Here is an 18,102-nt window from a genome sequence, read left to right on the forward strand (position 1 = left end):
TAACTCTCCGTGACTGTTTTATGTTAGGAAAGTCAGCTACATCTCCTGCTGTAGAAAGTAGTGTCTTTATGAAGAAGAGGTCCCGTAGTTCCCTTTAGTACAATGTTCCCTGGTCAACAGAGCCTTGCTCTTCAGAGGTGTCTCCTTTGTGTATTGCATGCACTCTACTATTGTGACTTAGCCACATTTGCCTGCAGTCCTGTTATCTGCAATATCTCTCTTTGCCTGTTGCCAAGGGGATGCCTTGGGGCTTGAGTTGAATCAAACCAGACATTTGCCAGAGATGCAGTAGCACCAAACTTCAGGGTGCTTTCTCTGTTTTGTACACTGAGAAGCTTTTGTTGGTAAGTAGGACTATAGTCAGACCAGCTATCTTCCCCCAGCCCACTGCTTGGGCTGCAGTCTGACTGGTGTGTGTGATTATCTTTTCCTCTGTCTGGCCAGCAGTCATTTTGGAATGGTGCTGGCTCCTCTGGGGGCTGTTTGCACAATTCTACATTTGTGGCACTGCTTTGGATGGGCTCTGGCCAAGAGCCTATTGGAGAGGAAGATCTGCAAAGGGATATGGTGGTAGGATACAGAGTTATCAAGGTTCACACAGTCTGCTATGGGAGGAGACCTGGAGTGGAGGCCTAGCTGCAGGGGGCATATCCTCAGGAGAATGTGTGGGTGGGGACACCTTTAGCAAGTTAGGCAGTGAGTGTTATTGCCACAGTAGTTCCTCCAGGTGGCCATGTGTTTAGGCTGGGGAGTGGAAGAGAGAAATGGCTCCAACTAGCTCCTTTGTTTATCCAGAAGTTTCCCAATAGTCTCTGCCCCTCCAGCACACACTCTTAAGTTAGTAAGCAAATATCCCTCTTGTATATCCCAGGCATTTTTCAAACTTCTGCTTCTATGCTGTATCACTATGGCTCAGAGCCTAGGAATTCTAAGTCTAGAGTTACCATAAGCCAAAGCCAAATTTCAGAGTATAAGGGCTAAATTTTAAGGAGCATGCAAAAGCGTGTGCAAAGTGCTATGTGAAACATTTTATTCCCGCAACATACCCAGAAGGTAGATATTACTAATTCATTTTGAAAATACTATTTAGAGATAATAAGTTTCTTCTTCATAGGGTTTTGTGAGGATTAAGTTAGCTAATATATGAAAGTACTTAGAAGGCTTAGAAGGGTAAACAGCATATTATGTGTTAGTTATAATTATTATGGACCATTATCCTGAAGATCAGAGGAAAAGGAATGTTTTTCAAAGAGGATGGCAAAGCTATGGTATAAATGAGAAAAGAAACCAAGAATAAACCAGAAACTTTGAGGAAATATTAGAAAATTGAAATGAGTTAGAACCAGGTCATTGAGAAAGACTGAGCAGGGGGAGCTATAACTCAAAACATCAGCAGGAGGAGCAACCCTTTGCAAGAGTGATTCAAAGGAACTCAAATCTAGAGGGGGCCTGGAAAGATCAAGAATGGGCCTGGAAAGATGACCATAGCTGGTTAGTGATACTGCCACCAGGAAGAGACATTAGAGATTTCTAGCACCCAGCCAACACTCAGAACTGAACTCTAAATGAAGAGTTGTCTATACTGGCCCCTGGTTTTAAGGATGAGGACCTAAGAAAAAAAAGCAAAATTAGGTGTGAGGAAAATCTAGATTCCCCAAAACAGGCATGGAGACAATAAAGGCAATCAAGGCATTGGTTCCCAGAAGGGAAGTAATTAAATCCCTTCACTGCCCAAGTAAATCCTCCCACAGACCAGGCCACCTGAACAATGCCCATAAGTGCATGTGAAAACTGTATGTAATGAATGGTTTTCTAAGATAATATAATTTTCCCCAAGCTAATAACAGAAGTTATAGAAAAATCTAAGTAGAAAATAATTTTAATTTGTCAACTGAGCACTAGATTTAATTGATGTTACAGAAGAATAAAGATCTAAATAACAATTCTAGTACTATTTAAATAACCTATTGCATAGAAAAACAAGGAAATTTCCTGTATTCTTTTTATAAACAAAGCCAAATATAGATATCAAAACCCAACAAAGATTAACAAAAAATAAAACTATAACCCAATCTCACATACGATTTATAATGAAAAATTCTAAATGAAATCTTAGTTTATGGAATCCAGCAGGACAATTCTCCATTACTAATTGGGATTTTATACCTGGGATATGGAAAATATATTAAAATAATCCACCATATTAACTCACATAATACTTTCTATGTGCTAGGTATTGTTCTAAGTGCTTTACATACATCAATTTATTCCATCCTCAGTAAAACCATTAGGAAGTAGGCACTATTATTATCATGAGTTAGAAAGAACAAAACAGAGACACAGAGGCTTAAGTGATTTTCCCAAGGTTACACAGCTAGAGAGCAGCAGGGCTAGAATTTGAACATAAGCAAGGTGGCTCAGAACCTGTGTTCTTTCCTGCAATGCTATATTGCATCTTGTTAAAGGAATATGGAAAAATGTCATTTTATCATCCGCTTAGATGCATTTGGTAAAATTCAACCTCCATCAAGAATTATTCTTTCTTGGCTAATATTATATTGTTGCAAAAATATACATAACATAAACTATACCATTTTAACTATTTTTAAGTGTACAAGCCAATATCATAAGTACATTCACATTTTTGGCAGCCACCACCACCATCTATCTCTAGAAATTTTGCTAAGAATTTTTAAAGACTCTTAATCATAGGAATAAATGGGAAATTTTTTAACCGGATTAAACATATGTATCTCATACATGCAGAATAGAAGGATTGCCATTCGAATCACAAACAAAACAAGAGTGCCTATTCTTATTTACTATTGCTCTGGAAGAACTGACAACACAAAAATAGACAAGAGAGTTAAATTAAAGGTATTAAATTTACAAAACAGTTAATATTATCCTATTTACAGCTAATATCAGGATGTACTTGTGAAATATAAGAGAACAACTGAAAAACATCTATAAATAATAACAGAATGCAATAATGTGGCTGAGTATAAAAAATGTACACAAATAATCACATTCACAAGCCACAAGCAATTAAAAGAAAGAGGAAAATATCTCAATTTCCAGTAGTTATACACACATGCAAAATACCTAGGAATGAACATAACAGGAGATGTAAGGGAAAACTAAAATGCCAGTGGAAAGTGCAGAAGGAAGTGTGAGAAATCTAAAGACAAACTATACTTCATGATTAGTAAGTAGTTTTGTTGTAATAAAAATGTCAACTCTCCCTAAGTAATGCAGTCTCATTAAGAATAATAATGAAAGAAATTGTATTTGCTACTCATAAAAAGATTTTAAATTTCATTTGGAAAAAATAAAGCAAGATTACATATAAAAACCCAGAAAACAGATACAAATAAGAAGGAGCTAGCACTACCAGACATTAAAATATATTTTAGAGATAAGACAATTTAAAAATCAATAGATAACAATAAAAGTAAACTACATATGAAATTTTATTTCTGATAAAACTAATGTTTTATATCCATGGGAGAGAGATGGATTATTCTGAATTTTAATTAGACAACTGAGTAGCCCTCTAAAACTAAAAATTTGATTCATTCCTAACATCTCATGCCAAGGTAAATTCCAACTTGAAAAGGTTTTGTTATTTTAAAATAAAATAAAACTGAAAATAACTGGAAGAATACTTTTATAACCTTAGGGGGAGTGGCCTTAAATATTAAAAATCCTGAAGCCATAAAGGAAAATACTAGGAAAAATCTATGACCTAAAGCCAAAAGACAAACATCAACTTAGAAAAATATTTACAATTCATACCATAAAGTGTTACTTTCCCCAATATGTAAAAAGTTCCTACAAATTAAGATCAGATCAAGAACCCAATAGAAAAGTAGGAAAGACTATGAACATACAGTTCACAGAAAAGGAAATGAAAATGATTCTTTAAACTTATTTTAAAGGCTCATCTTCACTCATAAAAAGAAAAATAAAGAAAAATTATGCTGACATACAATACTTCTATGAGACTGGTGACCATGAAATGTTTAATAACATGCTCTGTTGGACAAATGAGAGGAAAGAATCTCTCTTGTATGTTGTTGCTGAGTATGAACTGATAAACCTTCATGGAGGTAAACTGGCAATATATATCAAAATTACAAATTTACATGTCTGCTGAACCAACAGCATGACTTGGAAATTTATCCTACAGACATTTGTACATGCTTATTCATCGTGGAATTGTTTGTGATTGCAAAAAGATTGGAAAACATTAAAAATGTTCAAAGAGGCACTGGTTAAATAAGGCATATCCATACAAAAAATTTTTTTGACAATTGTCAAAAAATGTGGAAATCTTTCGGGTAATGATCTGAAAAGATTATCATGATTATCATGTTAAATAAGAAAATAGTACACTAGCATTTGTAAAAAATAAAAAAGAGGGAAAGAGTATAGAAAATATTACTTACTAGCACATATGTAAGTAATAGTTATTGGTTCCCAACCTCGGGAGCTTCTCAGGTATAATCTGAAACTGACGTTGATATACAGAGGGAAGGCAGGAAGAGACCAAAGAAAGAGGCAGGCCACTGCACATTGGTAGGTGGCAGGTTTAATAAGCAGGAGAACTTATTTACAAGGCTTGTCTTGGGTGCTTACATTTCCACATGCACCTGCCAGAATTTTAAATTTATATAGAGGCCTTCGTTGGGTTCAGTCACTTAGCAATCCAAATACCCTCAACACCACCTTTCTATCTCAAGGTTGTATCCTTAGAGCAGCATCTGGGAGTGGGGAATGCAAGAGGAACATGCATCCTAAGGACAGGGGAGGGGCAGGGAGCCTCCAATTGCCCGTATCCAGCTCTGGGGTCAACTGGTGGTCACATCTTATTGATGCTCTCCTCCAACAGTAGTGTATTCACAAAATAACTCTGGAACAATGTAAATGAGAGAGGTAACAGTTATCAGTAGGAGAGAAATTGGGCAACAGGAACCATGGTGAGAGAGGTGAATTAGCATAATTTCAGAATTCCATGGAGAAAAGAAATTAAAATAACTGAGAAACAGTGGAATGATGCTTTTAAAACTTGGAGGGGAGATGATTAGGAACTTATAATTTATGCTTAGCCACTCTACAAGTTTAAGAATAAAATACATTTTCAGATATGCAAAAATGCAGATAATTTGCCACCTACACATCTGCATGAAAAATGCCTTACAAAAGTTATTATAGAAAAAAAGCAATGTTATACATGAAAGCTTAAGATACAAGGAACAATAGCAGTTGACTATGATCTGAAAAAAGCACTAGAATTTGATGGTTTTAAAATCCTCTCTCAGGTTTGGTGACATAGATATTTCTATAGGAAGACTCTCCTGTAGTGAATAATATTTACATAAATTTACATAAACCTAATAGTTTAATTTTATTTGCTTTAATATTATATAATTAATTGAAAGACAAAGTCAAAGTTGCAAAATGAAATCACATAAACCTGGATTATGTGAAAATAATAATATAACAAAATCAGATGATATCAGGTGGGTGCAAGCCAAATTCCTCATTCTTCAGAGTGGGACATTAACAGAATATATGTAAGGCATACAATTATATGTTTATTTTCTAAAATAATACTATTAAATACCAGAGAAGCATATTTAAAAAGCAATTGGTTTAAAGTGTTTATCTCTGGGCAGAGGAGCTGGGGGAAGGGAAAGTTATTTTTCATTCTGAAAACTTTTATGTGGTTTAATTTTTACCATGCACAGTTAATTTTTTTGGATGACCCAATTACTTCTATATTTTTATTTGTATATATTACATATGTATATATTGTTTTTTATTTTAATTCCAGTATAGTTAACATGCAGTATTACATTAGTTTCAGGTGTAACAATATAGTGATTCAATAATTCTATACATTACTCAGTGCTCATCATGGTAAGTGTACTTTTTAATCCCCAGCACCTATTTCACTCATTCACCCACCCCACCTCCCCTCTCATAGCTATCAGTTTGTTCTCTATAGTTAAGTCTTCTCTTGGTTTGTATCTCTTTTTTTCCTTTGTTCATTTGTTTTGTTTCTTAAATTTCGCATAGGAGTGAAATGATATGGTGTTTCTTCTTTCTCTGACTTACTGCTTAGTATTATTCGCCCTAGCTCCATCCATGTTGTTGCAAATGGCAAGATTTCATTCTTTTTTATAGCTGAATAATATTTCATATATATGTAAGTGGAATATATATATACCACTTCTTTATCCATTTATCAAGTGATGGACACTTAAAATTCTTCCACAATTTGGCTATTGTAAACAATAGTGCAAAAAGCATAGGTATGCACATATTCTTTTGAATTAGTGTTTTTATATTCTTTGAGTAAATACCCAGTAATGTGATTACTGAATCATAGGAAAGTTCTATTTTTTATTTCTTGGGAACCTCTATACCATTTTCCACAGTAGCTACACCAGTTTGCATTCCCACCAACAGTGCACAAGGGTTCTTTTCTCACCACATCCTCATCAACACTTGTCGTTTCTTGAGTTTTTTGTTTCAGCCATTCTGACAAGTGTGAAGTGATATCTCATAGTGGTTTTCATTTGCATTTCCATGATGATAAGCGATGTTGAGCATCTTTTCATGTCTGTTGACCATCTGTCTGTCTTCCTTGGAAAAACGTCTGTTCATGTCTTCTGCCCACTTTTAACTGGATTATTTGGGGGGTTTTGTGTGTTAACTTGTATCAGTTCTTTTTATGTTTTGGATACTAACCCTTTATCAGACATGTCATTTACAAATATCTTCTCCCATTCAGTAGGTTGTCTTTTTGTTTTGTTGATTGTTTCCTTTACTGTGCAAAAGCTTTTTATTTTGATGTAGTCATAATAGCTTAGTTTTGCTTTTGTTTCCCTTGCCTCAGGAAACATATCCAGAAAAATGTTACAACTGATGTCAGAGAGAGTACTGCTTGTGCTCTCTCTGGGAATTTTATGGCTTCAGGTCTCATATTTAAGTCTTCAATCCATTTTGAATTGATTTTTGTGTATGGTGTAAGAAAGTGGTCAAGTTTCATTCTTTGGCATGTAGCTGTCCAGCTATCCCAACACCATTTGTTGAAGAGACTGCTTTTTTTCTTATATATTCTTCCCTCTTTTGTTGAAGATTAATTAACTGTATAATCATGGGTTTGTTTCCAAGATTTCTATTCTGTTCTATTGATCTATGTGTCTATTTTTGTGCCAATACCATACTGTTTTGATAACTAGCTTCATAGTATAACTTGGAATCTGGATTTGTGATACCTCTAGCTCTTCAATTTCTTTTATTAGTGATTTATAGTTTCCAGAGTACAAGTCTTTCACCTACTTGGTTAAGTTTATTCCTAAGTACTTTATCATTTTTGGTGCAATTGTAAATGGGATTGCTTTCTTCATTTCCCTTCCTACTGCTTCATTATTAGTGTGTAGAAGTGCAACAGGTTTCTGTACATTTATTTTGTATCCTGTGACCTGCTGAATTCATTTAATAGTTCTAGTAATTTTTGGGAAGAGTCTTTAGGGTTTTCTATATACAATGTCTTGTCATCTGCAAATAATGAAAGTTTTACTTCTTTCTTACCAATCTGGTTGCCTTTTATTCCTTTTTGTTGTCTAGTTGCTGTGGCTAGGATTTCCAGTATTATGTTGAATAAAAGTGAGAGTGAGACTCTTGTCTTTTTCCTGGTCTTAGGAGGAAAGTTCTCAGCTTTTCACCAGTGAGTAGGATGTTAGCAGTGGGTTTTTCATACATGGCCTTTATTATGTTGAGATATGTTTCCTCTCAACCAACTTTATTGAAGGTTTTTTATCAGGAATGGATGCTGTACTTTGTCAAATGGTTTTTCTGCATCTGTTGAAATGATCCTATGATTTTTACCCTTTCTCTCAATGATGTGATGTACCACACTGGTTGTTTTGTGAATATTGAAACCTTGTGTCCTGGAAACAAATCTCACTTAGTCGTGGTGAATTATTTTTTAATGTATTGTTAGATTTGGCTTGTTAATATTTTGTTGAGGACTTTTGCAACTATATTCACGAGATATATTGGTCTGTAATTCTCTTTTTTTTTTTGTAGTGTTTTTATCTGGTTTTGGTATCAGTGTAATGCTTACCTCATAGAATAAATTTGGAAGTTTTCCTTCCTCTTCTATCTTTTGGAATAGTTTGAGAAGAATAGATATTAACTTGTCTTTAAATGTTGGTGAAGGGATGCCTGGGTGGCTCAGTTGGTTAAGCATCTGACTCCTGATTTTGGCTCAGGTCATGATCTTAGGGTCCTGAGATTGAGCCCCACATTGGGCTCCTCACTAGTGGGAAATCTGCTTGATATTCTCACCCTCTCTCCCTCTGCCTCTCCCCCTCCTCTCTATAAAATAAATAAATAAAATATTTTTAAAAATAAATAAATGTTTGGTAGAATTCAACTGTGAAGCCGTGTGGTCCTGGACTTTTGTTTTTTGGGAGTTACTTGATTACTGATTAAATTTCATTGCTACTAATCAGTCTGTTAAAATTTTTCATTTCTTCTTGAGTTTTTGGGAGGTTATGTGTTTCTAGGAATCTATCTTCTAGGTTGTCCAGTTCATTGGCATTTAATTTATCATAATAAACTCTTACAATCCTTTGTATTTCTGTGGTGTTGGTTGTTACTTATCCCTTTTATTTGTGATTTTGAGTCTTCTCTCTTTTTTTGATGAATCTCACTAAAGGTTTATCAATTTTGTTGATCTTTTCAAAGAATCAGCTCCTGGTTTCATTGGCCTATTTTATTGTTTCTTTAGTTTCTATGTCATTTATTTCTGCACTAACCTTGATTATTTCCTTCCTTCTGATGGTTGGGAACTTTGTTTGTTCTTTTTCTAGCTCCCATAGGTGCAGGGTAAAGTTATTTATTTGAGATTTTTCTTGCTTCTTCGGATAAGCCTGTATTCCTATAAACTTCCCTCTTAGAAGAGCTTTTGCTGCCTCTCAAACCTTCTAGACCTTATGTTTTCATTTCATTTGTTGCCATATACTTTTTGATTCCTTCTTTGATTTCTTGGTTGGCCCATTCACTGTTTAGTAGCATGTTATTTAACCTCCATAGTTTTGTGCTCTTTCCAGATTTTTTCCTTATGGTTGATTTCTGTTTTCATAGAATTATGGTCAGAAAAAATGTGTGATATGACTTTGATCTTTTTGAATTTGTTGAGACTTGTTTTCTGGCCTAATACATGATCTATTCTGAAGAGTGCTCCATAGGCACTTAAAAAGAATGTGTATTCTGCGTTTTTAGAGTGGAATGTTCTGAATATATCTGTTAAATCCATTTATGGATTTAATGACACAGTCCAGTGTGTCATTCAAAAACACTGTTTCCTTGTTGATGTTCTGCTTGGATGACCTATCTATTAATGTAAGTGGGGTATTATATAAACCAATAAAGAAGAGAGCAAGAGAAAAAAGGAACAGAGAACTATGAAAACAACCATAAAACAAGTAACAAAATGGGAATAATTACATAACTATCTATTGGTTTGCTGGCTTCCTTTAGTAATATGCTTAGATTCCTTTCTCTTTACTTTTTGCATATTTATTACTGGTTTTTGATTTGTGTTTACAACTTAGTTTGTATATAACATTTTCTGCATATAGCACTCTATATTAAGTTGGTGGTCACTTAAGTTTGAACCCATTTTTTTTATTCTTCACCCATATTTTATGTATATGGCATCATACTTTACATCCTTTTATTTCGTGAGTCCCTTGACTGACTTTTACAGATATACGTATTTTTACTGCTTTTGCGCTTCTTTACTTTCCTTACTCTTGTTTATGGTATCTCCTTTCCATTCAAAGAGTTCTCTTTAATATTTCTTGTAAGTCTAGTTTAGTGGTTGTGAATATCTTTAACTTTCGTTTGTCTGAGAAACTCTATCTCTCCTTCTATCTTGAATGATAGACTGGCTGGATAAAGTATTCTTGGCTACGGGTTTTTTCCTTTCAACATTTGGAATATAGGATGTCATTCTCTTCTAGCCTGCAAAGTTTATGCTGAAACATCAGCTGATAATCTTATGGGGTTTTCTTTGTATGTAACTACTTTCTTTTCTCTTGCTGCTTTTAAAATTCTCTATCACAACTTTTTGCCATTTTAATTACTATGTGTCTTGGTGTGGCCCTCCTTGGGTTGATTTTGTTGGGAGCTTTCTATGCTTCCTAGATCTGGATTTCTATTTACTTTCTCTAGACTTGGAAGTTTTCAGCTATTATTCTTTCAAATAAATTTTCTAACCCGTTTGTCTCTCTTCTCTTCCTGGGATCCCTATATTACAAATGTTATCACACTTGATGGTATTGATGTGTTCCCTAAATCTAGCTTCATTTGCATTTTTTACTCTCACCTGCTCAACTTGATTACTTTCCATTGCTCTGTCCTCTAGGTCACTGATTCATTCTTTTGCTTCGTCTAGTCTACTATGTATTCCATCTAGTATATTTTTAACTTCATTTACTGTATTCTTCATCTCTGATTGGTTCTTTTTTTATCTCATTGCTGAGGGTCTCACTGAGGTCCTCTACTTTTTTCTGAAATCCAGTGAGTATCTTTATGACCATTACTTTAAATTCTCTATCAGACATATTACTTACTTCCATTTTGCTTAGGTCTCTTGCTGTGATTTTGTCCTGTTCTTTCATTTATGATATATCCTTCTGTCTTCCTTTTTAAAAGATGTATGTATGTATTTTAGAGAGTGTGTATGAATAAGGGGAGGGACAGAGGGATAGCAAGAGGGAGAAAAGCAGACTCCCACCTGAGCATGGAGCCCTGTGACCCTGAGATAATGACCTGACCCAACATCAAGAGTCAGATACTCAACTGACTGAGCCATCCAGGCACCCCCTCCTCTGTCTTCTCATTTTGTCTCTCTGTGTCTGTCTATTTTAGGAAAGAAAGCTATATCTCCTGCACTTGAAAATAATGGCCTTATGAAGAAGAGGCCCTATAGTGACCTGCAGTGCAGTGTCCAGTTCACCAGAACCTATTGCTTCAGGGGTGTCCCCTAAGTGTGTTGCATGTGCCTTGATGTTGGGGATGAGTTGCTTTTTCCTTCAGTCTAGTCATCTGCAATGGCTTTTTTACCTGTTGTAGGCAGTGTTTGGCCCCTGGTGTTGGTGTTAGTGGGCTAGTCTGGGGATGCCTTAGGTTTCAGTTGAGTCAGAGCAGGTGTTTACCAAAGTTGCAGTAGCACCAAACTATAGGGCATTTTCCCTGTGTCATCCCCTGAGAAGCTTTCATTGGTTAGTAGGGTCTGTAATCAGACCAGTTGTCTGCCTCCAGCCCTCTGATGGGTCTCCATCTGTCTGGTGTGTGTGTGGTTATCTTTCCCTTTCTTCTGTAGCAAGAGTCATATTGGAATGGTGCTGGCCACTGTAGGAGCTGCTTGCACACTGCCAAGCCTGTAGCACTGCTGCTATATGGGCTCTGGCCAAGAGCATTTTGGATAGAGCACATCCACCAAGCACCAGGGGTTGGTTGTGGGAGGGGGGGCAGCAGTGCTACCAAGTTAGGTGGCAAGTCCTGCAGGTGGCCATGTGTTCATGCTGGGGAGCAATGGAGAGAAATGGTGCCTGCCAGTTCTCTTTAATTTGGAAGAGTTTCTCAGGGATTTCTGTCCTTCTAGACTCACTCTGAAATTAGTAAATAACTCTCCCAGTGCTTTTCAAACTGCTGCTTCTATGCTGTTATTTCTTTGAGCCATTTGTTGTGCTCTTTAAGAGTGAGGACTCAGTTTCATCTTGGTTTCCTGGCCCTCTTAATGCTGAGCCCACTGATTTTTTGAAATTCCAGGTTTAAGTCCCACTGGTTGTAAGAACTCAGGGAATTTGGCCCCTCTGGTTTTCAAAGCCAAATGTTATAGGGATTCATATTCCCCATGCAAGCTCTCCAGGGGGTCTATTTCTCTTGCTTCTCCATGCCTGTGGTGTCTCTGCCTCCCACAGATAGTCCAGAGATTCTGTTTAGTTCTGGTCCATGTCTCTGCCCTTCCTATCCTCTTCAATGTGGCTTCTTCTCTACATTTAGTTGTGGAGTTTATTCACCAGACTTCAGGTCATTTTCTGGGTTATTTCACTGACGTGTTAACTAGTTATAGCTGTGGGATGATGTGAGCCTAGGGTCCTTCTAATCCACCATCTTCCCCAGAACTCTCCATCTCTCTTTTTTAACATACAAAAGATAAAAAGAAAGGAGTGGGGAGAGGGAGTAACTTGCTCAAAATCATACATATATTAAATGATGGAGCTACATTCTAGCCCAGATTCATCTAAATGCAAAGTCTGGTTTACACTTGAGCCTGCATCAGACTCTCCTGGAAGGCTTTTTAAAACACAGCTTTTTGGGCCCCACCCCTGGAATTTCTTTTTCTTTTTTCAATATTTTACTTATTTATTTATGAGAGACACAGAAAGAGAGGAAGAGATATAGGCTTCGCGCTGGACTTGATCCCAAGACCCTAGGATCACAACCTGAGCCAAAGGCAGATGTTCAACCACTGAGCCACCCCGGTATGCCCCCAACCCTAGAATTGTTGAGTCAGTAGTTCCATGATGGGACCCAATAATTTGCTTTCCTAATCAGTTTCCAGCTGATGGTGATGCTGTTGGTCCAGGAATCACACTGTAAGAACCGCACACTGCACCAAAGCCCCCATTTTTGAGGTCAAAAATTTGGAAAAAGAATTATTTTTAATGTGTCATGAGTTTTGACCACAGTACTTTAGCTATTGTCTTTTTGGCTAAAAGAGGAATGTGAATTTGGTTTTCCCATTTGTTCCTCCAAAGACACCAAAGAACAGAAAGTCCTTTGAATCAACCTATTATTTAAGTGATTTCCCCACCAGGAAAGCAAGCTCCATCTCCAACTGTCTTCAGTTTCTGCATTACCACTTATGAGGTCCATGTAACTTTCAGGTTCAGGAGTGAAATCTGACTCAACAGACTGAGAAAAAGAAAAAAAGGATTTATATCAGGATTAATATGTTTACACAAATTCAGTGGCTGGCAAGTAGTGGTTACCATGTCACTATGGAAATCTCTGGACAATCTTAACAGCACACTGAATGGTTCAGAAGAAGCCTGTGTCTAAGGAGTTGAGTTGACAACTTAATTTAAATGATATAAAACCTTACTGTTATCATCTCATCCCTGCACAAACCAGATGATAGAAAACATCACAATCTTACAAATATGGTACCCATCTTAGCCCTCATCCTCTCTGTTATGTCTCCTTATTTCTCTTTAAATAATGGGCCATTTAGTCACTGATTTTGTTATGTATCTCATCACCTTCCTGTGGAAAATACTACCCTTCACAACAGCTCACTTCAGAAAAAATAAATGCTTTTGTCCACTGGAAAACATGCTCTAAATTACTGAATTTAGACCCTCCATCTAAGAAGGGGGCATGTAAATGTCATTAACAGTTTAGGAAAGATTAGTTCAGTGCATTTATTCTGATTAGCACAAAAGGCTTCACAAATGTTCAGTGGAATGCCAATAAATCAATTACTCTATAGGAGCAAATCACTTGAGACGGTGCATTAACTTCCCTGAACCACTAGGCTACCAATTAGTAACAGATTGCCTCTTTGTGCTTACTGGTGACCCACTGCATATAATGCCACCCTGAGATGTTTCATACAATCCTAGGTCCGGATATAATAATCATTGTCATTGCTATTTATTAGATTTATAAAAGTGCCCCTTTCCTAGCCCTCTACATCAGGGAGCCAGTACAAAAGTGAAAGCATTTGCAAATAAATAAACTGGAATTACCAGAAGTAATTGATGGGTATTTTTTGTAGTCTATTAGCTAAGATAATGCTAGCTGCTTGTAATAAGGGTGACTTATAATGGCTCAAATCCTATAGAAATTGTTTCTCCAAAACCTATGTTTTAAAAGAGCTACCCCTAATCAACAGGCGATTGTCCTCAGTGAAGGTTAATTTTGTCAACTTGGCTGGGCCACAATACCCAGATATTTGGTCGAACTCTACTGTGGATGTCACTGTGGAAGTATTTCTTAGATGAGATTAACATTTAAATCAGAAACTTTGAGTAAAGCAGATTTATCCTCCATAATATGGGTGAACCTCATCAAAGTAGTCAAAGGCCTTCAGAGAAAAAGACTGATATTCCCAAGGAATTCAGGGAAACTCTGCCAACAGATTGCCTTGGGATTTGAGCTGCAACATCAGCTCTTCCCTGGGGTTCCAGCCTGCCTACCTATCCTGCAGTAGCCTCCACCACTGTGTGAATGAATTCCTTAAAATCAATTTCTCTCTCTCTGTCTCTCTCTCTCCCTGAATAATAATCACATCCTACAAGGTGTGATTCAGGCACCAAGACCCCTTCTATCTTATGGCTCTGTCATCCTTATACATGGCTCTCAAGGTTTCTGTGGTTGTCTCTAGTACGATGCCTGAAGAAGGAGAAAGATTATGGAAAAGTGTGTATGGAAATTATTTATAGGCCATTCTACTCACATTGCATTGACTAAGCTAGTCACATGACCTGCAAAGAAGGCTGGAAAATCTAATGTTATCTAAAGACAGGCATGTCTAATGCATCCCCAAAATATCACTGCTTTATTTTTTTTAAGATTTGTTTATTTATTTGAGAGAGAGTGACAAGGAGAGAGAGAGAGAGAGAGCTGGGGGAGGGGTAAAGGGAAAGAAAGAGAGAATCTTAAGCAGACTCTGTACTGAGTGCTGGTGGAGCTCAACATATGGCTCAGTCTCACAACCCTGAAATCATGACCTGAGCTGAAGCCAAGAGCTGGGTGCTTAACCACAGGGCTCCATGTGAATTTCTAATTTGAGATAGTTTAGTTTCATCATTAGATTACTACATTCCTTTTGATGACATCATATTTTGTTGCTATAAGAAAAAGCAAGCACTGCCCGAAAATCAATATGAAATAAGAAACGAGGGTTGTAGTGTTCAATGTGACTCCTAGGTTGAGAAGTATTCAGTGTCCAACAGGTGCTAAGTTGTTAGACTATAAATACTTATTAAGTTATTTAGACCTAACTACTTAATAAATGGAACTATTAGGTATTTGTTTTGGCCTATGTGCCCTGAATAAATTACTGAGACTCTAAGGGTGGTGTGAATTGAAAAAGTTAGGGAACCTCTGTGGACATCATTATTTATGAAGAGAGGCAGTAAAGTGTGGGTTTCATGGGAGCTAATGACCTGAGCTCCCTCCCACTGCTCCCTCTGATAATTGCCTTAGTCTAGAAGCAGCAGCCCTGTGGACCCAAACTACACATGCTCAGAAATTAAAGCCATGGCAGCCTCTTTTGTGCCCACTATTCTTTCCTAACATCCACTTATATCAGAAGGGTTTGCAAAGACTATCCGAGCTGATGTCTACTTGCTATGAATAAAGGCAAAAAATAAAAATAATAAATCTCTCAGAAGTTTCAAGGATCACATTTCTGATCAAAACTGCATCAATGCCTTCCTATCACCTTTCCAATAGTATTCAAGCAGTTCACTCGGTGACTTTGTTAAGAGGCATTTATTCCTTTTCTGACGTTTTTCCCTCAGGAGTTATGTTCAATGCCCAAGAGCCCTGGAGCTCATATTTTCAGACTCTTTCAGCTTCCATAGTTGCATTGTATTAGGCAGAATGGCCAAGTATTTAAACCAATATTTGGGCAAAACTTAAAATCAATCATCATAGAAAGGACTTTTGGAACACAAGAATTAAATCTTAAGTGCTTCAAATAAAATAGAATTAGTATTCCAGTATAAAGGCAAAGTCTAATATTAAATGTCTGAAATTTTGGGGCAGAAATAGTTTCTTAACCTTGTCAGTTACTGAATTGCTGCTTCAGTCACTACTCCACACATTTGTGAGATGAAATAGATACTTGGCCCAAGATTCAGCATTTTTAATGTACATCCCAGATGGTGCTGGTTCAGGATGTCACAGATTTCATATTTGGCAAACACTAGCCTAAAGTAAGGAACAGACCTCTAAATAGGATGATGGTTAGAACCAGAAAGACTCCAACTGGTGTACCCTACGACCTGTCCAGCAAGTGGACAGACCTCACCCTCCAACTGTGCTGCACACCAGATAGATGAGGATGCCAAATAAGAGTCTTAGAGGGGAAATAAAAACAAAGGGATATAGTCCAAATATTATTCTGTTACTCATGTCTTCACTCCAGACCATGTGATCTGTCACTTCATGGTGTCATTAGCCCTGGTCTGTAAGCCAAGAAATGTGGGTTTTTATCCAGGCTCTGTTACTGCAGTGCTCTGGGGTGCTGTGCAGGCCACTAGTTCAGGCATCAGCTGCTTCCTGTATTTTAAAAAAAAGGTAAAAATGTGATCTCCAACTTCTCCTGGGACAGTGAGAAGCCTATGAATTTAAAAATCAAAAGACCTGAATTCAAATCCCAGCTCAGCCCTTTACTGACACTATAATCTTGTGCAATTTACTAAATTCCTCTGAAGTCCAGTTTTCTGGGCAACATATAATTTTTCTGGGGAAGACAGTAATTACTACATGGTCAGTGTTCAATTCTTAAATTGTATCCTTAAGATTCAATATGTTTTAAAATTGTATTATTTTATAAAACAGTAATTTGTACTAATTTTGATAGTATACTGTTCCCAGTACATTTAATTATTACCTTGTTATTAAACTTTTCATTGCACATATCTCATCTCTCCCGGTAGACTAGATTTACTGAGAGTAAGATTTTACAAGGCATTTTTACTTTATTTAGGACAACCAGCCATTTTAGTTTGCCTGGGACAAAAGAAGGTCCCATATACGGCACTTTCAGTGTTAAAACCAGGAAAAGCCCAGGTAAAGTAATTAGTAATTAATCCTATTTTATATCCGCCTTCATATTTAGTTAAATAACTAATATAAAGTGGATAAACTTTTCTTCATCACTTCAATTTTAATCACTGCTTTCATTTGTTTATCATTATATAAATAAAACAACAAATCATAGAGAAGTATAATTAATCACACTAATAATCAAGTTATAGTTATTTTCTATTCAAGAAAGATTCAGTTTTTGTTCATAATATATTTGCTTTATTTTGCTAAAGAGGTAATCTTTGTGATGAAAGATTGTTAACAGAAAGTGGTATTCTCAATAATAAGCCTTAATGGTGGTTTGCTCCTAAAGTTTAAGGGTTACATTAATTGTTTGCAAAATACATAAAACATATCTAAAGACAAAGCTCCAGAGCAACATAAGAATTTATTCTTAAAAAGAAGTTTAAATTACTGTTACTTTTTGCATTAGACTTCTGAATACCTTCTCTCTTAAGTACTTTTTCCCTCCAAGAATGCAATTCTTAAAATTTTAAAACTGGTTAGGCAGTTTGGGATTCCTCTGGGATTTTGATGCCAAAGTCTCCACTGACATTTTGAAGAGTTAATGGTTATAATTACTTTGCCTGTAGCAATATCACTGCCTTTAAAATAAAAGCCTCAGGACCTTTTTTCTAATGTATTAGATTACATTCTATTCAAAAGGACAGGATTTATTATACAGAAAAATGTACTAAGAGTACACTGATCTTTCTTCCAAAAGTCTATTTTTCTAACATTAATCTTAAAACTATTATCACACATTTATGCAAAAATTTAGTCCTCTAATCCTCCATTTAAAAAAAATCAAAGTTTGGGCCATCTGGATGGTTCAGTTGATTAAGTGTCCGATTCTTGATTTTGGCTCAGGTCGTGATCTTAGAACCATGGGAACAAGCCGCCTGGCAGGCTCCTCACTAGGCATGGAGCCTGCTTAAGATTCTCTCCCTCTGCCCCTCCCTGCCCCCCATGTGCATATGCATGCTCTCTCTCTTAAAAAAATAAAAATAAAAAATAAAAGTTTCTCTGCTATGTCACCTTTTAATTTTTATTTTCTTTTTTCAAGGAGTCACTATTCTTTGTTGGTTAAAAACCCTTGCTTCTTTGGCAGGGTAGAGGGTAGAAATGCCCCAGACCCTGTTGAGACATGGAGTGCTGAGTCACAGCTCTAAAAGTGGAAAGACC

At 36.5% G+C, this 18,102-nt stretch overlaps 1 long non-coding RNA gene across 2 annotated transcripts in view; it reads left to right on the top strand.

The window, feature by feature from the left end:
* Window positions 1-232: 232 nt before the first annotated feature.
* LOC144308568 (uncharacterized) overlaps window positions 233-18,102 on the top strand; it is a 30,130-nt gene continuing 12,260 nt past the window's right edge. The window contains exon 1 of one of the 2 annotated variants that reach the window (XR_013375009.1): window positions 233-344. This is a non-coding gene — a long non-coding RNA (uncharacterized LOC144308568). The remainder of the gene's footprint in view (window positions 345-18,102) is intronic. The other variant, XR_013375010.1, reaches the window with a different exon arrangement.

The sequence above is a fragment of the Canis aureus genome, chromosome X (genome assembly GCF_053574225.1).
Source record: "Canis aureus isolate CA01 chromosome X, VMU_Caureus_v.1.0, whole genome shotgun sequence".
In the NCBI taxonomy this organism is placed as follows: Eukaryota; Metazoa; Chordata; class Mammalia; order Carnivora; family Canidae; genus Canis; species Canis aureus.